Source organism: Geotrypetes seraphini, chromosome 10, assembly GCF_902459505.1.
Source record: "Geotrypetes seraphini chromosome 10, aGeoSer1.1, whole genome shotgun sequence".
Classification (NCBI taxonomy): Eukaryota; Metazoa; Chordata; class Amphibia; order Gymnophiona; family Dermophiidae; genus Geotrypetes; species Geotrypetes seraphini.
The window spans coordinates 81,563,615-81,591,581 of record NC_047093.1 but is presented as its reverse complement, the minus strand read 5'-3'; positions in this window follow the sequence as shown (position 1 = coordinate 81,591,581).

Below are 27,967 nucleotides of genomic sequence, written 5' to 3'. Positions count from 1 at the left end.
GAAGTGTTATGGGTAGGATTTGGGCGGGCTTAAAACTTGGAGGTTTTGAAGTAATAAAATTTTTACTAAACATCCAGGGCATAATTTGGATGTTTAGGGCTACATCTGTTTTAAAAATGAATAAGGGCCAAAAAGGTGCTCACACTGACCAAATGACCACTAGAAGATTAAAGCATGGCTCTCCCTTTACTCCCTCAGTGGTCACTGACCCCCCTCCCACAACCATTTGAAGGAAACTATATTCCAAACCAAAAAAACACCACGAACACCTTCTCTCTCACCAAGCAGCCCTATGGGGTAAAGACCTAGATCAACTGCTTTCGCCCACTACCTACGGGGAATTTAGGAAGCGCCTAAAAACATACCTGTTCCTGAAATACCTAAACAATTGACCCGCTCTCCCCTCTCTCTCCCCAAGAATGGTCTCCCCTACCCCTACCTTTACCCCCCTTACCTCTTCCCACCACCCCCTACCTTTATCCCCCCTCCCCCTCCTTAGTCCACCTGAATCACACGGAACTGTGATTCATATAATCTATTATCTTTATATTATCGTTATTTTTTGTTGTTATTTTCTAAAACATACGGCTTATTCCAAACAGGTCCTCTCGGACATTACCTACCAAAATGTACATATTATACTCATGCTAAGCAAATTGTATTTTTATATTCTTGCTTTCTTAAAGTCTATGCTATCTGTATTTCATATGTATATCTGTATATTGTATTTCGCTGAATGTCCAGCTCTCTTGATTGTAAACCGCCTAGAAGTCGCAAGATTGTGGCGGTATAGAAGAATAAAGTTATTATTATTATTATATTACAGCTTCAGATGGCCACACAGACACAGTTCAACAGAGCAGAGGGACACTCTAGGGGTTACTGTAGTGAGCATCACATTAAAAAAGTCCCAGGTATACATCACCATAACCTGCTTATATTATATGATGAGCCCTCCAAAACCCACCCACAACCTACTGAGGGTGACGGGACTAAATCGCGCGCAGACAACTGAGCGCAAGGTTGACGGCGCGCTGAAGAAAAGCACTATTTTAAAGGGCTCTGACGGGGGGTGTGGGGGTCCAGAGAATGGCCACCAGGATGGTCTCGGGACTCAAGGAGCTCCCATACAAGGAGCGGTTAGGGAAGTTGCAGCTCTACTCACTCGAGGAACGTAGAGAGAGGGGAGATATGATCGAGACATTCAAGTATCTCACGGGCCGCATCGAGGTGGAGGAAGATATCTTCTTTTTCAAGGGTCCCGCGGCAACAAGGGGGCATCCGTGGAAAATCAGGGGTGGGAAACTGTACGGTGACACTAGGAAGTTCTTCTTCACTGAAAGGGTGGTTGATCGCTGGAATAGTCTTCCACTCCAGGTTATTGAGGCCAGCAGCGTGCCAGATTTTAAGGCCAGATGGGATAGACATATGGGATCTATCCGCAAAGATAGATAGGGAGGGTCATTAGAGTGGGCAGACTTGATGGGCCATGGTCCTTATCTGCCGTCTATTTCTATGTTTCTATGCTAGTAGGGAAAAGCTGATCTTCACCCAGAGTATGCTCAGTTTTTGTGAAGATGATGGATGAAAGCTTCAAGGATGTCCTGATGCTGATGTTGCTTGACAGAACATAACATAAGAACATAAGAACATAAGCAATGCCTCTGCTGGGTCAGACCTGAGGTCCATCATGCCCAGCAGTCCGCTCACGCAGCGGCCCAACAGGTTCAGGACCTGTGCAGAAATCCTCTATTTATACCCTTCTATCCTCTTTTCCAGCAGGAAACTGTCCAATCCTTTCTTAAATCCCAGTACCGTACTCTGCCCTATTACATTCTCTGGAAGCGCATTCCAGGTGTCCACCACACGTTGGGTAAAGAAGAACTTCCTAGCATTTGTTTTGAATCTGTCCCCTTTCAACTTTTCCAGATGCCCTCTTGTTCTTTTATTTTTTGAAAGTGTGAAGAATCTGTCCCTCTCTACTCTCTCTATGCCCTTCATGATCTTATAAGTCTCTATCATATCCCCTCTAAGTCTCCTCTTCTCCAGGGAAAAGAGACCCAGTTTCTCCAATCTCTCAGCATATGGAAGGTTTTCCATCCCTTTTATCAGACGTGTCGCTCTCCTCTGAACCCTCTCGAGTATCGCCATATCCTTCTTAAGATTCGGCGACCAATATTGGACGCAGTATTCCAGATGCGGGCGCACCATCGCCCAATACAACGGCAGGATAACTTCTTTCGTCCTGGTTGTGATACCCTTCTTGATTATACCTAGCATTCTATTTGCTTTCTTAGCGGCCGCTGCACTCTGTGCCGTCGGCTTCATTGTCATGTCCACCATTACCCCTAAGTCCCTTTCCTGGGTACTCTCATTCAATAACATCCCTCCCATCGTATAGTTGTACCTCAGGTTTCTGCTTCCCACATGCAGTACTTTACATTTCTAAACGTTGAACTTCATCTGCCATCTCGTCGCCCATTCCCCTAGTTTATTCAGGTCCCTTTGCAATTCTTCGCAGTCCTCTTTAGTCCGAGCTCCACTGAATAGTTTGGTGTCGTCTGCAAATTTTATTATCTCACACGTCGTCCCTATTTCTAGATCATTTATGAATATATTAAATAGTAGTGGCCCGAGCACCGAGCCCTGCGGAACACCACTTGTGACCCTCTTCCAGTCCGAGTAGTGGCCCTTCACCCCTACCCTCTGTTTCCTACCCGCCAACCAGTTTCTGATCCATCTATGCACATCTCCGTCCACCCCATGGTTCTTCAGTTTCCGGAGTAGACGCTCGTGAGGCACCTTGTCAAAGGCTTTTTGGAAATCTAGGTATACGATGTCTATGGGGTCTCCTTTGTCCGTCCGTTTGTTGATTCCTTCGAAGAAGTGCAATAAGTTAGTTAAGCATGATCTCCCCCTGCAGAAACCATGTTGGCTTGGTATCAGAAGTTCGTTTCTTTCCAAATGTTCATCGATGTTTTCTTTTATCAGCGCTTCTGCCATTTTCCCTGGAACCGAGGTCAGACTCACCGGTCTGTAGTTTCCTGGGTCACCTCTTGATCCCTTTTTGAAGATGGGCGTGACGTTGGCTATCTTCCAATCCTCTGGTATCACACCTGTTTTCAGGGATAGGTTGCAAACTTGCTGCAGTAGTTCCGCTATCTCCTCCTTTAATTCCTTCAGAACCCTTGGATGGATTCCGTCTGGACCCGGGGATTTGTCAGAAAAGGATCAGAAGCTGTAAAAGATAGTCTCAACATTCATTTGTGATGTTTTTTCTTGTCTTCTTTATTCTGCTACTTTTTCTGTTTTTCTCTGAGATCCAAGGCAATTTCTTGATTTTTTTCCTCTTCTGGAGTGTTGTTTTTTTTAATTCCATCACTAATTAAGGTTTTCATGTCAGTCCATAGCTCTTTCGTCTCTCTATCTCCTGTATCAAGAGAGGCAAATCTGTTCTTTAATTTTATCCAATAGTCTGATGGAATATTTTCAATGCCATATTGAGTATTGAGTATTGCATTCAATTCTTGTCACTGTATTTAAATGTAATTCCACTATAGCATTTAAAATGTATACTATAGTATTTAAATGTAATTCCACTATAGCATTTTAAAAAATGCTATAGTGAAATTAGAAAAGGTTTCAAAGAAGAGCGACCAAGATGATAAATGGGATAGAACTCCTCTCATATAAAGAAAGGCTAAACAGGTTAGAGTTCTTCAGCTTGGAAAAGAGATGGCTGAGGAGAGATATAATTGAGGTCTACAAAATGCTGAGAGGTATAGAATAGGTACAAGTGAAAATTACAAAGACTAGGAGACACTCAATGAAGTTACATGGAAATACTTTTAAAACCAGTAGAAGGAAATATTTTTTTACTCAAAGAATAATTAAGCTCTAGAACTCATTGCCAAAGGACATGGTAACAGTGGTTAACGTAGCTGGATGTAAAAAAGGTTTGGACTACTACTACTATTTATCACCTACATAGCGCTGAAAAGTGTATGCAGCGCTGCATATTTTGACATTTAATAGATAGTCCCTGCTCAGAAGAGCTTACAATCTAACTTTGATAGGCAGACAAGACATATAAGGTTAAAGATGCAGAACCCAAGGTGAGCGGAATTAAGAGTTGAAGGACACGTTACTGGAGGAAAAGTTCATAGTCTGCTATTGAGACAGACATGAGGGAAGCCACTGCTTGCTCTGGGATTGGAAGCATGGAATGTTGCTATTATTTATTATTTCTGGCAGGTACTTGTGACCTGGATTGGCCATTCTGCAAACAGAATACTGGACTAGATGGACCATTCATCTGACCCAGTATGGCTATTCTTATGTTTTCAAATATGCACAAATATTTAGGCAGCAATTTTCCATTAAACATTCAAAACATGTTACCACTGTCTATTCATATGTTATATATGATTACTTCCCACTCCCCTCATTTTCCTCTCCCATCCACTGTCATCAATGGCATTTTTTCTTTTCCATTTATGTGACTTTGCTTTCCTTGCAATAACTCCCACAGTTGCCTGTTGCAAGGCAGCTAAAAACCTAAATATTTTTTTTCCAAAGCTTCCCATCTCTTTTCAAAATTCTTTACAGTTTTATGGCACAACATGGCAAGCCTCTCTGTTAACAAAAGCATCCTCAATCTATTCCACAATGCAGTGCAATTCACTTCTTACCACTTTGAGACTTGTATTCAACTATATTGCATGTGCCCTCCCTATTACATCTCCTACTGTACTGAGCAACACTAATTTAAAATCTATTTCCCCTACATGATCTTAATTCCACCCAGTACTTGCTCCCAGAATCCTCTTCTTTCAGTGCATGTTCACCACATTTGAAAGTATCACTTATCTGCATGATCCCCAATGGCTCTCTCAGGTATTCAATGGTCAATCTGATGCAATTACAATGGGTTCATATACCATTGGTATAGCATCTTTATGCTAATTTCTTGAAGCCTTGGTGATATACTGAAGTTTTATGGGCCTAAAGATATATTTCTTGACATATCTATGATTTATTTTTTTAACTAGATGAAAAAAGAACTAGATTGAGGGCATGCACTGGATGTGGGTTACTTAGACTTCAGCAAAACATTTGATACTGGAAGTGTATGAATAAACTGAGTATTGAAATGGATCAGAAATTGGTTGCAAGAGGGTGGTGATAAATCAAATTTGTTGAAAAGAATGAAAGGTGAATAGTGGAGTGCCTCAGGTAACTGATTTCGAGCCAATTCTGCTCAATATGTTTGTGAATAATATTGCAGAAGGGCTTGTCCTTCCTATAAATAAGCGTGTTTGGGCTATATGAGGAAGTAGATTTTGTCTGTTCTTGGTCCTGTCAAATGGAATACACTCCCATTGGACATTAGGAAATTGAACAATTTAAAACTGTTTAAAACTTGTTTGCGTCTACATGTTTTGGGCATGGCATGGGATTTGATCAGTCTCAAAGAATCATTTATTTGTGATTTGTTCTGCTGGATTATTTAGATTTGTATTTGTGTTTGCATTTTTGCTGATTGTTTTTATTATGTATGTTTTTGTTGTAACATGCTTTGGATAAAGGCTGGCTGCACATTTCTTAATAAAAATAATAAATGTATTGTAAATGACTCTGATGTATCTAGATAGCATATCAAATTATAAATAAACTGAACTAAACAATATTTCTATGAAATCAGAAAAGCACATTAAAGGGGCCAAGATTTTCAAACTGTGGATGAATATATCTGGAATGTCAGTAACCACATAGATCAGAGTGAAACTAGGTCTTCCATTTTGCTTCAAATTCTTGGAGCTTCTTTCTATTGATGGTACTTTAAAAACCCTCAGCCTTGTGTTATTAATCAGCAGATGGAAGTTTTGTTGATGCTCCTGCGACAGCTTGAAAACTTGTCTCATACCTCTAAGCTGGGCCCTTTTTGTCTTGGCCTCCATCTGCCATCTCATTTAAAAACTAGCAGAACAACTCGAGTGAAGCAATTTTGACTTTTTCCATCTGTGCACAGTTAATTAAGAGGGTAATGAGAACTCAGACTGAACAAGTCTTGCACTAATTCAAGATATGATTAAGTGAAACTTATCCCAAAATTTTAAAAAGAAAAAAGTCAATATAGATAGATATAGATGTATGTAGAGAGAGAGAGAGATGCATATAATGAGATATACATAAAACAGAGGAAAATGAAGGCAAGAAAACCATGGTTTCATAAGCATCGCTGAGGCACTTAGGCTTATAAACATGGAGTGTCTGAAAACAAAAATATAGCAGAAAAGAACCACACTTAAAACAAGTAACTTATCAAAGAATAGAAATGACCAATATTATGGAAAATGAAAGTGATTTTGTAGATGCACAACACAGAAAAAGAGGCTGTGTGATATTCTTTTATTAGACCAGCTAAGGCATCATTTAGGTTTCGTTGGCCAACATGTGGACCTGTGCTTACAATCTTTCAAAAATGATATGTAATGGAACTCGATAAATGGTTCTGAGGACAATTTTCAAAACCATTTCCACAGGTAAAATGACATTCTAACCATTGAAATGGGATTTTCAAAATTGCTCAGTCTGTATGTAGGTTAAAGTACACAAGATGTGAAACAATACATATATCTGTGTCGGCATTTAGTAGAGGCACTCTGAGGAGTGGGATTAGGGAGAGAACATTTTGTAAAATACATGTAAGGACTTGGTAACCATTCAGTATATCCCCCTCATTAAACTTATCAGCTGTACTCATTCTCTCTACCACACTCTTCATATCTGACATTCTCATACTCATGTTCAACACAATACTTACCATGATAAAACTAACCATGCACACCATCAAACACTATAGTCCTTTGTGGTATCTAATGCTCTATCCAAACAGGTGTTCTAAGGGGCACATCCCTAGGATATTCCACTTAGGGCTAGATTCACTAAGCAAACCGATCGTGTACCAATCGGTTTGCGACCCCTTAACGAGCAAATTTCCCTTAAGCCTGATTCACTTACCTCTCCTGCGATCCGCTTCGAGTCTGTGCATGCAAATGAGGAGAAATGCATGCAAATTAGACAGCGATGCGATTCACTACACAAAATTTCACCTTTGACAGGGCTGGCCGATCAACAGAAGAAGCGACTGCTGGGGAGCAGTCGAAAATGTCCTTCCGACTCTCCTGTTCTATTGAAGCCCAGTTCTCTGCCCTGTCCTCCCCGATCTCCTGCAGCCCCGAACGCCTCCTGCAGCCCTGATCTGCCTGCCCTGGCTCTCTCGGTTCTGCACCCATGGGCTTGCCTGCCCCGAATGCCTGCCTGACATGTCCTCTCTGCTCCCCCTGGCTCTGCCGCCTTCCCTCCAGTGCGAGCCCACGGATTTAAAGCGTGGCTGCAAGCCGCAGTGCAGCCCCACTGTAAACCCACGGGCTCGCACTGAAGGGAAGGAGGGAAAAGGCTGCTGCTGCTGCTGCCGCAAGGAAGCAGGAGAGTCGGGCCCGAACATGCCTGCCTGACCCAAACACATCTGCCACGACTGCCTGTGCAAGCCCGTGGGTTTAACCCAAAGCAGGTTAAACCCATGGGCTACATAAGTTTAAAGTTGTGTTTTGTTTTTTTTTTAAAGTCATGGCTGCGACGGGTCTGCGCGGTCTGCGTATATGCACCGATTGCGCATGCGTGAGCTGTGCAGGCAAATGGGGGCGTTCCTCCGATCACCCCCATCTGCATAATTTTGTTTCCTGAATTCGTCGGACCTGCCCGGATCGGGCAGGTTAGTGAATCCTTAGATGGGTTTACTTTGAGGCTGGCTTGTACACCCAGTGTTGCTGCAGATAATAATATTACCTAGTCAGAGATCCTAGGAAACGCTACAGTTGAGATTCAAGATGGTGCATGCTCTGACTCTCCTGTTTAATGCTCCCTCCCTCCCTCCTAGTTACCACCGCATTTCCTAAGAGGTACACATGGATTGCCCACACTATGAACAATAGAAAAAGGGCAGTAAAAAGGGCTCATTGTTTAAATGAGCACTCTGGGCGATTCTCTATCGTCGCCGAATTATTTTTTAAGCGAAGCACCAGCTTTTAACAACCAAAATCTACTGGCTGGTCCGGGACTGTCGGTGCTGTGAAAAGCGCATCTCAGGCATGTGTTTCTGGCTGTGGCTCATGATAAAAATTAATAAAAACACACTATTCACATAATAGTAATAAAGCCATGGGGAAAAAAATCTCAAAAGCTTGTGACTCAATCACATGTATTAAAAGCATGCATTAAAGGTGTGTCTTGTTGAAGCTGACGATTGCACCTCCCTTTCCGTCCCCTCCATCCAATAGCACTGGCATGCCTATGATTGACACAACAATAGCATTGCCTCTTAGTTCACTGCCTTTCCTATCCACCCATACTTCTTTCCATGGACTATTCTGTGCATGTGCCGATCACTATCACCAGTGATTGATCTCATAAGAACATAAGAATTGTCGCTGCTAGGTCAAACCAGTGGTCCATCCTGCCCGGCAGTCCACCCACATGGCGGCCCCAGGTCAAAGAGCAGTGCTCTAAATGAGTCCAGCCTCACCTGCGTACGTCCCAGTTTAGCAGGAACTTGTCCAGCTTAGTCTTGAAACCCTGGAGGGTGTTTTCTCCTACAACAGACTTTGTTTGACGACCCTCCGTGAACCTCATTTGCATGTGCAGTTCTTTAAAAATGACTCATCTTTTTGGAATTGTTACGTTTACGGCCATCGACCCATTGGATTATACCTGCGATATTAGAGCATCCAGTCCTGAAGGATTAATTTTGAGCCCCAAATCTCTAACACATTGATCTACAAATTCACGCATATAAAGTTAATAATTTCTGCATGTTGAAAAGTTTGAACATTCATTAAAAAAAAAAAAATTAACACCAGTGTGTGAAATGGAAAAAAATCCTCACAGAGGTCTTGATTCAGAAAATGAACTAATTTCCCTCCAGCCTAAATCCATTCAGTATCCTTCCCTATTGTTTTCCTCCTTTCCCTGCACACCAATTCCATCAGCATCTGCCCCCTTTCTCTCCCTCCACCACCCTTTCCACACAGCAACGGCAATGCACCCCTCCAAGCAATGGCAATGGGCCCCCCTATGGCAACGGGCCCCCCACCCAGCATCGACGATGACAACAATTCCACCCCCCCCACACACACTGGCATCGATGGACGGCAACTCGACCTCTCCCCAGCATCAACGTTAACACGGCTAGCTTAGCTCCATGAAGATCCCGCGATGACTGCGTCTGCCGGAAGAAGTAAGTGACGTCAGAGGAGGACGGATCGGCAGATACAGTCATCGCGGGACCTTCTTTGAGCTGTGTTGGCCACGTTGCTGTTAATGCCGGTGGTTGGCTGCATTGCTGTCCATCGATGCAGGAGGGGGGTGGCGCTGTTGTCGTCAGGTGGTGGCCCCCATTGCCACGGAGGGAGGGAAGAGGGGGGCCCGTTGCCCTCTGAAAAAAAAAATGGCATGGTAAGTCGTCCTTCAGCAGGCACCCCTGACTATTTCGGGCCCTAGGCATGTGCCTACTGGGCCTATTCATTAAACCGGCTCTGCTTCCTGGTCTAGACCTCTGCCAAGCACCAGGCTGAGCAATCCCTGGAGTGGCCAAGATAAGATTGATGACAGAAAATAAACATATGGATCTGAAATCCAGCTTACTCCATGTCACATTTTATTCCACCCTCAATAGGGCATAAATGCAAATAAAATGTTCAGTCTCGTGTGCTATAACTCAGTTCAAATACTTTTGCTGCAGTTCAAATCTCAACAATTCTCAAAATTCAAAACAGTTCCAAAACACTGTGGCTTCTTGCAAGTCTCTGGTTTTAAACAAACTTTTCTTTAATGGCCCCTTTCAAAGCTCTCCAGTCCAGCCATCCCTTGAGCTACCAGGCTTGGCTCCTTTCTGGAAGACATATGAGGCTTTTGGATTCTTATCACATCTCTGAAGTGACCTGGCCTCTCTGAACACTACAGGGAATCTTTTATAATCTCCCTAATAACTGCAAGCAGCAGTATTGCAAGCACCGTAACTCTGCTTCTCACCTCACTCGCTGTGTTTAACAGTTAGGCACTGAACCCTAATCTTAACACGGGTTCAGAATGAAAGGCTATCCTCCCATTAGATAGTATTCCCTCCCAAAACCCTTCAAGGTTTGAAGTTTGCTTTCTCAACGTTACCCTTATAGCCTAATAGTGCTCTCCTAGTGCAGCAAACAGGAAAGGAAAGGGTTACTGACTTCTCCTCCTGCAAATTGCAACGTCTCCTGCATGTACAGTAACAGAAGCACAAGACTGTGGCTGCTGGAAGTTTGTTAGCTTTAACTTCCTTTCTTAGGCTTTAAAGTAATCTGAATAATGAGCTTCGTAGTATAAACAGGAATATCACCTGCCAATCTTTAATTCAGCTTTTAAGGGAAACTAGCAATTATACCAGGTTCAAGGCAACTCTCTTGTATCTTCACCTGACTCCCGTAACATTGCTGTACTGTACTCTTATACACTCTCATTCCATATATTCCTCTATCACTGGCTCTGCTTCACTTTCTTCTAAAAAAAAGGATGTAAAACTGCTAGAGAGGGTGCAGAGACGAGCAATGAAGCTAGTGAAAGGTATGGAGAACCTGGACTACGAGGAACGACTTAGGAGACTGGGGTTGTTCTCCCTTGAGAAGAGGTGATCTGATCGAGACTTTCAAAATACTGAAAGGATTCGACAAAATGGAGCAGGGAAAGCAGTTATTTACAATGTCCAGTGTGACACGGACAAGAGGACATAGACTGAAGCTGAGGGGGGACAGGTCCAGGACGAATATCAGGAAGTTCTGTTTCACGCAGTGAGGGGTGGACACCTGGAATACTCTCCCAGAGGAAGTAAACGCAGAATCCACTGTTCTAGGATTTAAGGGTAAACTAGATGCACATCTCCCTTAAGAAGCATACAGTGATATGGGGACTAAAACTATGCTAGGGTACACCTGGCGGGGCCTCCACGTGTGCGGATCACCGGACTTGATGAACCCAGGGTCTGATCCGGAGATGGCAATTCTTATGTTCTTATGTATCTCAGAGAACATTTCTACATTATGGACCTATCTCAGAGAACATTTCTACATTATGGACCTCTGGAATATGGTTCCTGCCCCTTGTAGAATATCTAACTTCATTGAGCCTTAGATGTTCTCTAGCCTTGATCTCTTTCTCAGTGTGTTTTGACCAATGATTAAAAATTATTTATACAAGGGGGGGCTGAAAAGTTCTCAGCCCAACCAAGAAGAGAATGAAGTGGGTATGGTTCAATCAGTGATTGGAAACAATGTCAGAAAATAGAATTTTGTTTCTGAAAATTGTCACATAGCGAAATAAGATAACAATCTTTTCAGCTACAGTGGCAAAATAATGTTCAGAATATAGGAGGTTGGTTGGTTGGGTTGAGAACTTTTCAGCACCCCCTTGTATGTGGAGCCAGGTGGCCAAGAACATGACACTCACTAAGTTGTTTTTTTCCTCCACATATACCAATTGGAAATAGATTGGAATGGATAGTGATTAACAATCCTCATAAGAATCTATAAGAACAATTTCTCAGGTTCTATAAATATATTTTATTTAAGTAATTTAAACCCCCACCCCCCCTTTTATGAAGCCGCATTAGTGTTTTTTATTGCTGGCTGTGGCAGTAAAAGCTCCGATATTCATAGAATTCATGGGGGGGGGGGATTATTGTTTGATTTTCAGTAGTGATTTATTCAAATCTCCATTGCTATATTAATTGAAAATCACCATAATACATTTGACATTATTATAGTAGTCAAGAAATCCTATGACTAATGAAAATAACACTCTTAAATGCTGCTACTATCAAAAGATGTCCTGTATTCTGAAGTAAAGAACATTATAAATTTCTGATTTAGTCTCAGATGCTTAGAGGGTAATTCCCTTTAAATCAGTATAACTACCGTGCAACCTAGCTCATTACATTTCTAATCTAGCACATTAGTGAGATTACTACATGTGTTTTTTTTGCAATTAAATTGTATACTTGATCACTCTGCCTTCATGGTATATAAACTTCCAGGAAATGATAAGACTCAAAGTGCTCTCAGGACACAGGAAAACAGAGAAGTTACAACTGAACATTTCACACTGTATGAGAGTTTAGTTAATTATGATGCCGAGTGAATTCTTTTTTTTTTTTTTTTTAAATTCTTTATTCATTTTCAAAACTTCAATTGTGCACAAAAGATGATGCATTTACATAAAATATTATCATTACAGCACAATATACTTAATAGAATAAAGACAAGACTTATTTTCCCCCACCCGCTTTCCAATTAACCAACACCTCATAAAAATACCTGTAAACAACCCATCTATACCTCTTAACCAATGCCAAAACATACCCCCTCCCCCCTCCCCGGATGTGTATGTTTTCCTCAGTTATATAAATAAATCAATACTTACAATATTTAGTTAATGGTTCCCAACTTCCATAAATTTTTTATAATATCCCTTCTGAATGGCCATAAACTTTTCCATTTTAAAGACATAACATATGGATTCCCACCAGAATGAATAATTTAATCTATCCCAATTTTTCCAATTCTGCAAAATAAGCTGCATGGCATCCCCTGTCATTATAAATAGAAGTTTGTTATTTTTTGCTGAAATTTGACTTTTTGCCCTCATAGATATTCCAAATAAAATATTATCAATTCTGTCTTTTCTGCACGCATTTCTATTGACAAGGCATGCGTACTTATCACCTTTTAAAACATATATTTGTCCTCATGCTTTTAATTTCTTAATATTATAGTCTATGGTCAAATTGATCATCTTGTTGTCTTATTCTTAATATTTGTTATCTTTTCATTTTTATTATTATTACAACTGTTTATATTATTGTATTTGTAATATTGTGTTTTATGTTATATCTGTACCTAATAGGACCCCTGATGAAGGTTGTCCGAAACACGGACCGTGTTGGGTCCCCCGTTTGGTAAAAAGGTTTTAATATATAGTTTGCTTGTCACAATAAAATTCGCCTACATCGTTGTACATATCTGCAATTTTGGTTTGTTTGTTCCAAATAAAATAGTATCATATGATAATGGCACTGGATTTTCTAATAAATTATTAACTTGATCCCAAATCCAGAATTTTAGTATCAAGGGACAATTGTATAGTAAATGATCTAATGTCCCAACTTCCAGATGACAATGCCAACATCTATTAGACTTGGAACTATCTACTCTATGTAAACGAACTGGGGTCCAAAATGCTCTATGTAATAAGAAAAACCATGTTTGTCTCATAGATGCAGACATTGCTCATCTCATCCTCCAAGACCAAATTCGTGGCCATTGACGAGTGAATTCTATAATATAAAAGAAAAATAGCCAAACATCTTTTGTATAAATGTAGTCCCATGGCAAAGGATGCCATGTTCTCTCATTGCATGCTTCAGATAGATTTTGTGACCATGTTCTTGTATGTATATTTAGTTCTTGCAGCTGCTTGGGTAGTGCAGAGTCCAAATTTCCTTGAATGACATTTAAGTCATCTTGCTGTGCCTTTTTTTGGTCAAGCAAACTTAGATGTAGCACTACCTAGACAGCTGCAAACAACATGACACTAGCCATGGAAGTATAAGAGAACACATATGTATTTCATTACACCCTTGCCAAATAGTTGATGAATTCCCTACTAGACGATATTCAGCACTATTTGCTATAACCGGCCAGAAATGACGCTGACCGGTTAAATAGCACTTAACTGGTTACATGCGAATATTCAGCGTAAGATAACTGGTTATCTTTGCTGAATATTCACAGTGAGCAGCTAAAAGTTAACCGGCTATATCACATGATAACCAGCAATTTTCAATGCTGAGCAGCTAAGGGCTACTTTTACTAAGGTGCTAGCATTTTTAGCGCATGCAGGATATTACTGCGAGCTACGCGGCTCAATGCTGGTGTTATTGTCTAGCGCGCGCAGAAATGTAGCGTGCGCTATTCTACGCATTAATGCCCTAACGCAGCTTAGTAAAAGGAGCCCTAAGTTTAGCAGATAAATCGGTCCACATAAATAGCTGAGTATTGACTTGGCCAGTTTACTTTTTAGTAGCCATAAAAACTTGGATATTCAATGCTGGTCCTTGGAAATGTACTGGAATTGAATAGCCTCAATCAACACCGACTACGGGAGATAGCTGGGCTGCCTCCCATGATCTGAATATCAATATGTGTTTCATGCAAGCCCTTTAGAGGGTGCTTACCTAGTGTTCACTGGAAGGCTGCAGTATGAAATTGATGGGGTAACACCTCCCTTAGGGTCCTTGTACTAAGGTGCATTAATAATAAATGCACACTAAATGCTGCATAGCCCACTGTATACCTATGGGCTGCATGGCACTTAATATACACTAATTAGTTACCGTGCACTAAATCCATTAGTGCACCTTAGCTAAAGTTATCATATTTTAGATAGGGAAAAAGAGGATGCATGGCCCTGCCCCATTCCACCCTCAACCCCCAACTCATTCCACCCCAGGACCCACCTAGTACCACTCTTAACCCCAGCCCCAGACAAAACTTGTCTCTTTGGAGTGTGTCTGGCATGCATCTGCGCATGTATAGATGTAATGAGATGTTGTTGCATGCATGCAAACGTGTGTGATGTCGCCACGTCGTACCTGTGTATGCACAGATGCCCTCCAGAGGCTGCCCCAATCTCAACGCTTTTCAAAACCCGGATATAGTGCCAGGTTTTGAAAAGCCATCCGGACGCCTGGACAGTCCTCTAAAAAGAAGATGTGTCCGAGTAAAACCAGCCATCTGGTAACCCTAACCTTAGTAAAAGAACCATTTAGTGAGCTTCTGAGATATGGAAAAACTTGACTTTAAACCAGCTCCTACTCTGCTATTTTCTTGCTTGCTCCCTGGAGGAATATGCCGTATAACCAAGACAATGTTCTCCCTTCCTTGGAGACCATTTCTGGGGACTACAGGAGAGCAGTACGACCTTTATTGTGCCTGCACCTTAAGATTCAGAAGGTTGAGTGAATTAGTATGGGAAGGAAGAGACTTCAGCCCTGCTGCTATGTCAATTTCATTAATCTCCACTGAATTTAAAGAGATGAACTAAACTAATATTTAACAGAAAAAAATGTGCTACTAGAACTGTGCCTTCATTCTGCTTTTATCACTTATGAGATAATGTATTACTGTTCACTATGAACTGTGTATGGATTGAGTTCTACCTGGACTAGATCAGTGCTTCAGATGGCAAATGCTATGAGGGGCATAATCAAAAAAAGCATCTAAGTCCCCTTTTGGCCTAAGTCCTTAAACGTTCAACGCAGAAGCAGGGAAATTGTCCATAACCAAACTAAACGTCCTTGTTTTGATTATGGCCTTCATCTGCCTAAACGCCCAATCTCCACTACGTCTAAAAGTACACCCACACCACGTCTACACTTTTCAGCCATAATGAAAAAAAAAAATGCCTAAGCCCCAAACGTCCAACAGAAGGGCTTTTAGGCGAAGGAGGAGCCAGTCCTTCTCCTAAAAGCTGGATTCTGTAACCAATGTCTGTCAAAAACAACACCGGTTACGGCTCCCCCCCCCCACACACAATCATCCAGGCAGAAGGGTACCCAAACCCTCCTGCCATGTCAAACCTACAACCCTCCCCCTTCCCAACATCGGGGCAAGAGGGAGCTCAAGCCCTCTTGCCCCATCCAACCGCGGCACCTCCGACATATCGGGGCAAGAGGGAGATCAAGCCCTCTTGCCCCGGCTAACCGCGGCACCCCCAACTCATTTGGGCCAGGAGGGAGCCCAAGCCCTCCTGGCCCAGGCGACCCCCGAATCGAGTGGGCCAGGAGAGAGCCCAGGCTCTCCTGGCCCATAGCAAACCCCCCCCCCCCCAATGCTACTTCAATGGGCCAAGAGGGAGCCCAAACCCTCCTGGCCACGGCGACCCCCTACCCCCACCCCGTACTACATTACGGGCAGGAGGGATCCCAGGCCCTCCTGCCCTTGACGCAACCCCCCCTCCCCCCAATGGCCGCCCCCCCACAGAACCCCCAACCGCCCTCCCAGCCGACCCGCGATCCCATGGCCGACCCCCACAACCACCCCACCCCCACCCCCCTTCCCCATACCTTCGTTTCAGTTGGCCAACAGACGGGAGCCAAACCCGCCTGTCCGGCAGGCAGCCACTGGCAGAATGAGGCCGGATTGGCCCAGCCATCCCAAAGCCACACCCACAGGTGGGTCCTAAGGCGCCTGGGCCAACCCGGCCAATGTGCCTCAGGCCCCGCCCCCAGGAGGGGCCTAAGGCTCCCGGGCCTATTCTGATTCTTGAGTCGGTGGTGCTGCGGTTAGCTGGGGCAAGAGGGCTTGAGCTCCCTCTTGCCCCGATATGTCGGGGGTGCCGCAGTTAGCTGGGGAAAGAGGGCTTGAGCTCCCTCTTGCCCCGATATGTCGGTGGTGCCGTGGTTAGCTGTGGCAAGAGGGCTTGAGCTCCCTCTTGCCCTGATGTTAATTGCGAGGGGGGGTGATGGATCGCGGCAGGAGAGATGTCTCATCTCCCCTACCGCGATGCCATCACTCCTGTACCGGAACTGCCGCGGGTCGTTGCAGTTCGGATAGAAGAGTGATGGTATCGCGGTAGGGGAGATGAGGCATCTCTCCTGTTGCGATGGTTAGGTTGCCGGGCCGCTGAACTGATGGTGCCAGTGGCCATCAGCTCAGCGGCCCCTTTTTCGGCACTTAGACCTGGTTTTATTTTGTCTAAGTCAAAAAGGTCTAAGTGCCGACTAAACTGTTTTGGTTATACTTGTTGTATGCCTAGGTGTAGGTCGGCCCACCTCCCGCCCACCGCCCGCCCTTTCCCCTCCTCTAAACACGCCTCTTTTCTCTCTGTGCGTTTAGAGGCAGGGGAAAGGCCTAAGCTGTTTTTAGATACGTCTAAAAACCAGCTTTGGTTATGGGTACTTGGACGATCAGGCTTTTTGATCGTCCAAGTAGCCATTTAGGACACTTTTTAGACTTTTTTAAAAAATATTATTACCCCCTATGTATTTGTCATTTTCTTTATTTCAATTTATAAGGGACCTCTCTTACTAAACCCTTAGTGCACACTAAATTCTAAGAACTCCATATGTATATAATGTGTTTCATAGTGCTTAGCTCCACATGTGCTAAGCTTAGTAAAAAAATAAAAAAGCCCTTACGTCATGTCTTCCCAGGTCAGCTGGGGATGTTGGGAAAAACAACCAACAATGTGGAATTGAGTGACCAGATTTAAGTCCCAAGATTACAAGGTTCCAGAAGGATCTCTAGTGCATAGACCCCAGTCAAGGGTTGTCATGGTAATGACAAGAATAAGTATGATAATGTGGGAGAGGAGGATATAAAATACAAAAAAAAAAAATTGCAGTAGTTGTGAAAGAAAGCTCATAGCATCTGTTTCCAGTTCTGATCTTGATGGAGCTGAAAGTACAGAGGTGCAGAAAGAAACTGCCAGGCCAAAAAATAAAAAGTAAAAGAAGTTTGAGAAACTATCATTTTAATCTCTGTCTTACTTCTTGAGTTACTGTTGGGATGAGATCCAACTTGATATCTGTGGATAAACTCTAAGATCTTCCATTTTCAGAGAGATCTAGGGGCTCATTTCTCAAAAAAGAAAGATGTCCAAAAAGTGGCCTATAAGGACAGATGGATGTTTTTCTCACCATACTCTTCCAGTTTGCTATTTTTGAAAACTATTTTCTAGAGTGGTTAAAGGGACGGTTAGAGGCTTGATGTGGGTGGGATTAGGGCAGGCTTATGATTTGGATGTTTTTCTCGTCTCCGAAAACAGGAGATACTACCTTCACAAATGTGAAAGCAGAAAACAAGCAACGAAGGTGACTGCTAGATGTTCAATTTCCTTTATTGCAATGACTCGACGTGATCGTGTTTCGGCCCCAGAAACAACGGCACACATTTTCAGTTTCAGAATCGGATGTTAGCACAATTCCTTGAATTATCTGCGATGGAAGACTTTGATCACTTTTATGTTTACTCTTGTATCAGCAGCATGCAGACTCCTGAGGCAGGCCCTCTGGGGCCGAAACACGATCGCGTCGAATCATTGCAATAAAGGAAATTGAACATCTAGCAGTCACCTTCGTTGTTTGTTTTCTGTTTGGATGTTTTTCTGCCATAATTAAACATTTTTGAATATGTCCAGGGCACAAATTAGAGGTCTAAGGCTAGACCAGTTTTAACAATGAATAAGTTCCTAAAAGGTGGCCACACTGACCATATGACCACTGGAGGAATGTAAACATGACCCCCCCAACACTCCCACAGTAGTCACTGACCCCCCCAAAGATATAAATGAAACATGAAAATGTTTGTATGACAGCTCCAGATATTATGGTCAGTCTTAGTGGAGCAGCATTCAAATCTCTGGAGTAACCTGGTGGTCAGTGCAGTGGACTGCAGAAAATAGGACCTAGGCCCACATGCCACTCTAACTACTACACTTGTGGTGGAAAATGTGAGTCCTCCAAGACCCACGTAAAACCTACTGTGCCAACATACAGGTGCTAACTGCAGGCATAAGGGCTATTGGTGTGGTGTACAGTTAAGTCTAGCAGATATCTGATGGGTTTTGGAGGGCACAGCATACAATATAAGGTGATTATGGTGAGGTGTGTTCCTGGGTTCTTTTATGTACAGTTCACTGCAGTGATCCCTGAGTGCTCTGCTGTAATGTCTGTGTGGCCAATCTAAGTAGTGCAATAAATGCTAGCCCCCCCCCCCCCCCCCACCCACCACCACCACCACAACCACACACACCTACATCCTAATGACTTGTTTTGTGCATTTTTCATTTGGACATGGTTTTTAAAAAAAATGGTTGTTTAAGAACCGAGAACGAATGCTGCTGTGCTGAACAATTACAATCACATTGTTAAATAGAAATGATATGAATACAGGCAGTTTATAAACAGGTACCAAGGTCAGGGGCCATGTGCTTTATCCAATTATTGGATATATACAGAAACTCCTGATGCAGGCATTAGGGCCAAAACATGTTCATGCCATTTATTTGATGAATTAAAGCAGCCCAGCCATTTTGGTTGCCTTCACTGTTTTGTTTGATAGATGCACATCTGAAAAATGACCATTTTTGAAGAAAACAAGATAGACGTTTTTGTAGTTTTGAAAATGGTCATGTTCACTACTGGATTTTTGTACATTTTCTGTAAAATGTCCAAACGCAGATTTAGATGTCATATCGAAAATGCCCCTCCTAGTCAGCTAGGATGGTCCATTATACCATCTGTCTGACTAATTAAGAATTCACATGCTCAGATGGGGATTTGAACACCAACAGGAGGCTACATAGGTCTAGGTATGTAATAACGAGGGTAAAATTGAAGAAGACGTAGATTCTATGCGTTTCAATGGAAGTTTGGCTAGAACTTTGGGTGGTCTTTATCAGTCATCGTATTCTCTGTTCACAAAGTCAGCTCAAAACACTATAAAATGCCTAAAACTGAAACAAAATTTCTATGATCTGAATAGAAAAAAGCTTGTGCAGATGGCTATTTGCAGCTACATACAAATGCATCACTAATATTTAATTTATTTCTAAAATGCCATATGTGTTTTTCCAATTAACAGGGACTCTCTAAAGAAAAGTACAATACAAATAAAAGCAAAACATAAAACACCAAATTATATATTAACAACATTCACATGTCCAACCAAACACATGCAATTTACTAACAAATATATATCATAAAATATAGCAGTGAAATCTTAAAACTGGGAATATCATCAAAATACGTAGACCAGCATTTTAGAATGGCCATACAAGTCAGAACCAAGGACTCCTTTTACAAAGGTACACTAGCGTTTTTAGCGCACGAACCGGATTAGCTGATGCTATAGCGCGCGCTACCTGAAAAACTACCACCTGCTCAAGAGGAGGCGGTAGCGGCTAGCGCACGTGGCATTTTAGCGCGCGCTATTCCGCACGTTAAGACCCTAACGCACCTTTGTAAAAGGAGCCCTAAGTCATCAAGACTAGGATTTTTCAAATTCCACTAGTATTTTAGAACAGGATCTGCAGATCGAGAGCTTGACCTAAAATACATTAAAGAATGGACATGTATTTGTCAGGTATATGCAGCAGGAATGCCCATTTTAGATCTACGAGGGTCATTTCATAAATAATGCATACAATTTTTTTTTATTTACATGCTTTATTTTTTTTTTCAAGTATTTCTTTACAGTCCTTCAATATAATCTCCCTGCTTTGTAATGATTGACCTTAGAATTTAATTTAAGGTCTCATTCATAATGCTGCAGGACAATTGCCTGACAGTTTTGCGCTCTGCCTTACGGTTTTATCAACCACTACGCACATTGCAATCTATGGACACGATGTGTTTTATGGTGCCATCTTTGAGCTCTATGAAGTTATCAGTAACTTGCAAGACTATCCCCCTGTTCTACAAAGCCGCGCTAGTGGCTGCCACGCGGTAACAGCCCCAAAGCCCTTAGAGATTTAAAGAGCTTCGGGGCTGTTGCCGCACCGCAGCTGCTTTGTAGAAGGGGGGGGGATGTTTTCTGTGTAGGGCCCAGTCTGTTGGAATGCTCTTCCCTTAGGGCTCCTTTTACAAAGGTGCATTAGGGCCTTAACGTGGGAATAGCGCGCGCTAAAATGCCATGCGCGCTAGCCGCTACCGCCGCCTCTTGAGCAGGGGATAGTTTTTCAGCTAGCACGCGCTATAGTGTGCGCTAATCTGGTGCGTACGCTAAGAACGCTAGCGCACCTTTGTAAAAGGAGCCCTTAGAGTTAAGACAAGTCCTTATATTGCTTCAGTTTAGAAAGGGTTTGAATACAGCCCTATCTGAACGCTGTTTGTTAAGTGAGGTAAATGGATGGGGGAGAGGTTTCTGAATACCTTCATTTTGGAGGGTTGTATGATTTGATTTTTTAATCATTTTTATGTTTATGATATTTTAGATTTACGTGTTCATTTTTTGTCATTTCGTTTGAAAATCTCTTTATCAGGTCTGTGTATATCAGGGTCTCAAAGTCTCTCCTTGAGGGCCGCAATCCAGTCGTGTTTTCAGGATTTCCCCAATGAATATGCATGAGATCTATGTGCACGCACTGCTTTCAATACATATTCATTGGGGAATTCCGGAAACCCGACTGAATTGCGGCCCTCAAGGAGGGACTTTGAGATCCCTGGTGTATATTGTTTGTTTCCATTTTATTATGTATTTAATGCTGGTACCTGCCTAGAATTGTTGGACATGCAGGCTACAAATATTTTAAATAAATAAATAAAGGTTACACCTGCAGGTATAAGGCTATTGGTGTGATGTACAGTTGGCTCCAGTAGAAAGAAAATTACAGGTATAAAGATTTCTCAAGTTCTAGAGCTGGTCCGTATTCTCCGGTGACGGATCAAAAGTGCGTGAGAACAAATGCACGCCGACAACCGAGCGCGAACAACTGAGCGCAGGGCTTAATCGCGCCGATGAAAACCCTTATTTTAAAGGGCTCTGACGGGGGGGGGGGTGGATCGCGCTGCCTCACGCTGCCATGTTGGGGGGGTGAGGGGTGTAACCCCCCCCCCCCACATTATACTGAAAACTTATCTTTTTCCCTAAAAAACAGGGAAAAAGTTAAGTTTCCAGTATAATGAGGGGGATTACATCCCCCAAACCCCCCACAATGCCAGCGCAATCTCTATTAAGTAAAGTGGGGGAGGGGTTTCCTCATCAACACCCCTCATCGGAGCCCTTTAAAATACGTTTTTTCTTCGGCGCAATGAAGTCCTGCGCTCAGTTGTCCGCGCGCGCTTTAGACTATGAACCGTATTCTCCAGTGAGGAAATTTCTGCCCTGATGTCTGGCTACCCCATGTTTTGCTGCAGCAGTTTGGTTCTCCTCTTTCCCACTGGAATATAAAGATCTCCCTGCTCATTGTCTTTTAGGGAAAATTCTCAGATTTGGGAAATAAACGTCACTGACATTTCTGTGTTTTGCTCAGTTTAGAAGGAGAAGCATTTCAATTTCTTCAGCATCCCACTGCATTCAAAGTCTGGCTTGCTGGGTTTCCAATTCAGGTTTTGGTCTTTGGATTTTTTTTTTTAATGGTTCTTTCTCTCTCCCTTCTTTTCTTTCTGTTGCTCTCTCAGTAGGAGTGGGTTGGGTCAGGTAGGAAAATGCTGAGGCTATGCTCAAATCCATTAAAGGTAGAGCATAGAAATATCTCTACTGATGCACAGAGAGAAGGCAAACAGATGGTGAATAGGAGTGAAAAAAGAACTATTGGGTTTTTTTGTCAATTCTGTTTGTGTGTGGGAGGACGCTAAACTTGTTTTTCTCAATAACAGTGACTTTTTCCTTGGAGAAGGTGCTGTTTTCTCATTGGCGGTTTATTTCATGGTATTTCAGACTCAAGTTGTGTCCTGCCTGCTGTGGTTCATTTGCATTTAGAAAACTTGACTTCCTTTTTAAATAAAGTCATCTTCTTTCATTGGCTAATTAATTTCTTACGCTGGGAGGGCTGTGGACAAGCGGAATGAGTTGACAGAAGTAGTACTGGCTGTGATGAAGAGGGAGAGCTATTTTAAAATGTCCATAAATCCTAAGAGTGTATTTCATTAAATTAAGATGGGTTAGGATTGCTACTTCAGAGTATTACTGCGTGGACTTTGGGAGACAAGATCATCAAATGTATCCAGTGAGGAGGACAGCTCTGTAATGCTAAGAGTAAGGATGAGTGATCCTATAATGCCAGGATTTATTTATATTAGGGATAGGCTGTCTTTTGCGACAAAATGTTGCTCATCAATAATAATGTGCATGTTTCTTAAAAGTGTACACGCTCCCCCAGATTTTATATGGTGCACAAAATTATGCATACAAATGTCAGTGCATGCTCAATTTGCACAACCAATTTAATTGCATAACAAGCCAAATAGCATCAGTAATTGGGCACTAACATAATTTTGATTTATGCAACAATTTTGATTTATGCACGCATCTTGCTACATACTATTCTATAAAGATGTGTGCATAACTCTTTTAGCATGCAACTGAAAAGGGGACATGACCATGGGAGGAGCATGAGCAAGTCAAGGGTGTTCATTAAAGATGCACACACCATATTATAGAAGTCAAGGGATCTGTACCTAATTTACATGGGAGGACTTACACCAGGTTTCAGTTGGGGTAACTCCTTGCACCCATCGTGACATGCTAGTTTATAAACAGTGCCCAACTCAGAGCACCATTATTTTTTTTTTGGGGGGTTGCCCAAATTTGGGTGCCATTTACAGAATCCAGGTCACTATTAGGGGCATTTTCAAAACAGAAAAACGTCCCAAAATCGGCACGTGGTTGTTTTTCTCTGCAAAACGTCCAAGTGCTGATAATCAAAACCAAGAACGTAGATGTTTTGTGGGATGTTAGCCCTCCAAAACATCAAACTCAGAAAAAGGCATGTTAGAGGCATGTTTTGAGTGGGATTTTGATGAGCTGTGGGCCAGGTTAGACCTGGATGTTTTGCGTCAAATAATCAAACCTTTTTGCAGGACGTCCTAGATGGAATTTAGACATTCCAGGCTAGACCTGTTTTAGAAGCGTCTAAGTGACCACTGGAGAAATTAAGCATTGACCTCCCACACACACAAACTCTTCCAGTTGTCACTAACCCCTCCCACTTCCCCTATCCCCTAAAGATATGAATAAAACAGTACATACCTATCTGTAGAACAGCAACATCTGATATGGGAAAGGTTAGTAGTGCATCACACAGGTGTCTTAAGTAGCCTGGTAGATGAGCTAATGAGCCACTGAAAGGAGGTCCCAGGCCCATAAGACACTCTAACCCAGTGGTCTCAAACTCAAACCCTTTGCAGGGCCACATTTTGGATTTGTAGGTACTTGGAGGGCCTCAGAAAAAATAGTTAAAGAAATTACAATTTTGCATGAAGTAAAACTCTTTATAGTTTATAAATCTTTCTTTTTTGGCTAAGTCTTAATAATAATATTGTCATTTATAGCTAAAGAGACATATGATCAAGAAACTGTTTTATTTATTTTTGGTGATTATGATAAACATACTGAGGGCCTCAAAATAGTACCTGGCAGGCCACATGTGGCCCCCGGGCCATGAGTTTGAGACCACTGCTCTAACCATTGCATTTATGGTGAAAAGTGTGAGACCAAAGAAACATCCAAGTTGAAAATGTCCAAATATAGACCATTTGGACATGGGATGAGCCAGCAGTGTAATAGACTGGCCACATAGACATCCCAATAGAGTAGAACATAAGAACATAAGAAGCGCCATCTCCGGATCAGACCTTCGGTCCATCAAGTCCGGCGATCCGCACACGCGGAGGCCCCGCCAGGTATACACCTGGTTTATTTATAGCCACCATATCTTTATATGCCTTTCTCAAGGAGATATGCATCTAGTTTGCTTTTGAAGCCTGGGACTGTCGATTCCGCAATAATCTCCCCTGGGAGAGTATTCCAGATGTCCACCACTCTCTGTGTGAAGCAGAACTTCCTGACATTAGTCCTGAACTTGTCCCCCCTTAGCTTCATTTCATGTCCTCTTGTCCGTGTCAAATTGGACAATGTAAATAATCTTCTCTGCTCTATTTTGTCGATTCCTTTCAGTATTTTGAAGGTCTCGATCATATCCCCCCGCAGTCTCCTTTTCTCAAGGGAGAACAATCCCAGTGTTTTAAGTCGATCCTCATATACCAGTTTCTCCATACCCTTCACTAGTTTAGTTGCTCGTCTCTGCACCCTCTCCAGCAGTTTTATATCCTTCTTTAGGTAGGGAGACCAATGTTGGACGCAGTATTCCAAGTGAGGTCTGACCATTGCCCTATAAAGCGGCATTATTACTTTCTCCGATCTACTCGAGATTCCTTTCTTTATCATGCCCAACATTCTATTTGCCTTCTTTGCCGCTGCCGCGCATTGTGCCGACGGCTTCAGGGTCCTATCTATCAGTACACCCAGGTCTCTTTCTTGTTCACTTTTTCCCAGAGTTGCACCTGTCATTTTGTACTCGTATTCCTTATTCTTACTGCCTAAATGCATTACCTTGCATTTCTCCACGTTGAACCTCATTTGCCATTTCTCCGCCCATTTTTCTAACCGACACAAATCGCTCTGGAGTTCCTCACTATCCTCCTGCGATCTGATTGCCCGGCAGAGTTTTGTGTCGTCTGCAAACTTGATGATCTCACTGGATGTTCCGTTTTCCAAGTCATTGATATAAATATTAAAAAGGATCGGCCCAAGTACCGAGCCCTGGGGTACACCACTAGTCACTTTCTCCCAGTCAGAGAACTTCCCATTTATGCCCACTCTCTGCTTTCGGTTTTCCAGCCATTTGCCTATCCATCTTTGTATATCTCCCTCTATGCCATGGCTTTGTAGTTTCCTGAGAAGTCTTTCGTGTGGAACTTTGTCGAACGCTTTCTGGAAATCCAAGTATATTATGTCCACAGGCTTTCCACTATCAATTTGCTCGTTCACGGTCTCAAAGAATTGGAGTAAATTCGTCAAACACGATTTCCCTTTCCTGAATCCATGTTGACTGGGTTTCATCAAGTCGTGTGTGTCCAAGTGCTGAACTATGCTATCCTTGATCAGTGATTCAATCATCTTGCCGGGGACAGACGTAAGACTCACAGGTCTATAGTTGCCCGGTTCTCCTCTCGATCCTTTTTTGAAAATTGGTGTGACGTTTGCTTTCTTCCAGTCGTCTGGTATCTGTCCAGTTCTGATTGACAGGTTTGCAAGTTTTTGCAATAACTCTCCGATTTCAACCTTCAATTCCTTCAAGACTCTCGGGTGAATTTCATCCGGTCCAGGGGATTTGTCACTTTTAAGTTTGTCGATCTGGTAGTATATCTGATCCAAGTTCACTTCAACTGTGGTGAGGCTGTCCTCTATTTCTCCTGTAAACAGTTTCTCCGCTTCAGGTATTGTTGAGGTGTCCTCCTTCGTAAAGACGGAGGCAAAGAAGGAATTTAGTTTGTCTGCGATTTGTTTATCTTCCTTGATGTACCCTTTTATTCCCTTGTCGTCCAGGGGTCCCACTGCCTCTTTTGCAGGTTTTTTCCCCTTCACGTATCTAAAAAAGGGCTTGAAGTTTTTGGCCTCCCGGGCTATTTTTTCCTCATAGTCCTGTTTTGCATCCCTCACCGCTTTGTGACATTTCTTCTGCTCATCTTTATGTTTGTTCCAGGCTTCGGTTGTCCTCGTGCATTTCCATATTTTGAAAGAGTCCTTCTTTTCTTTTATGGCTTCCTTCACCTGTATGGTAAGCCATGACGGTTCTCCTTTGCCTTTAGTTCTCCGATCTTTAGAAATCCTCGGAATGTAGAGATCTTGTGCTTCTGCAATAGTATTTTTCAATAGGCACCATGCCTGATCTACTGTTTCAAGTTTGTCCACCATCTTCTCGATTCGTTTTGTTACCATGGCTCTCATGCAATCGTATTTACCCTTTTTAAAGTTTAAGGTGGTGGTTAAGGTTTTGGCATGTTTCCTTTTCCCGATGTCCAGTTTAAAGTTGATTACATTGTGATCACTCGTTCCCAATGGAGCCCTGACTTCTACTTCTGTTATCGGTCCCTTGAGACCATTTAAGACTAAGTCCAAGATGGCGTCGCCTCTTGTCGGCTCTTTTACCATTTGCTCCAGGAAGCAATCCCCTAGCACCTCCAGGAACTTGGCCTCCTTGCCGCAGTTGGAGGCTCCTAGTTTCCAGTCTATTCCTGGGAGATTGAAGTCTCCCAATATAACTACATTGCCTGTCCTGCATACTTGTTTGATTTCCTCCATCATTTCTGAGTCAGTGTCTACCGCCTGTCCTGGGGGACGATAGTAAAGGCCAATTTTTGTATCTGCGCCATTTTGACCAGGAATTTTGATCCAGAGGGACTCCAGCTTCTCTTTCCTGTCTGTTGTAATCATTCCAACAGAATCTATTTCTTCCTTAACATATAGGGCAATACCTCCACCTTTCTGCCCTTCTCGATCCCTTCTATATAGTTTGTATCCCTGTAGTACTGTGTCCCATTTGTTTTCTTCATTCCACCATGTTTCTGTTATGCCAATGATATCCATGTTCTCATGTCTTGCTATCATCTCTAGTTCTCCCATTTTGTTTCCTATACTTCTAGCATTTGTATATATGCATCTAAGTTCCCTTCGTGTTACCTTATTGGACCTTCTACTCTTGGCTGTCCTTACAGTTTTATTTACGGTATCCTTTACTGCTCCTGTGTTATCTTCCATGTTTGCTGTGTGGTCTTCCCCTCCTGTGTCTGAGTTGTCCCTTCCTGCTTGTTCTCCTTTGTTAGCTGTGAGGTCGACCTCTCTTATGTATGAGTAGTAGTCCTTTGTTCCTACGTCGGGGCATCCTGTTGTCCATACCATCGACCGGTGGTCGACTGTCGGCTTTCCCCTGTCCTTCAGTTTAAAGCCTTCTCTATTGCTTTCTTCATGTTGCCTGCCAAAACTCTTGAAAAAAGCAATAGAGAAGGCTTTAAACTGAAGGACAGGGGAAAGCCGACAGTCGACCACCGGTCGATGGTATGGACAACAGGATGCCCCGACGTAGGAACAAAGGACTACTACTCATACATAAGAGAGGTCGACCTCACAGCTAACAAAGGAGAACAAGCAGGAAGGGACAACTCAGACACAGGAGGGGAAGACCACACAGCAAACATGGAAGATAACACAGGAGCAGTAAAGGATACCGTAAATAAAACTGTAAGGACAGCCAAGAGTAGAAGGTCCAATAAGGTAACACGAAGGGAACTTAGATGCATATATACAAATGCTAGAAG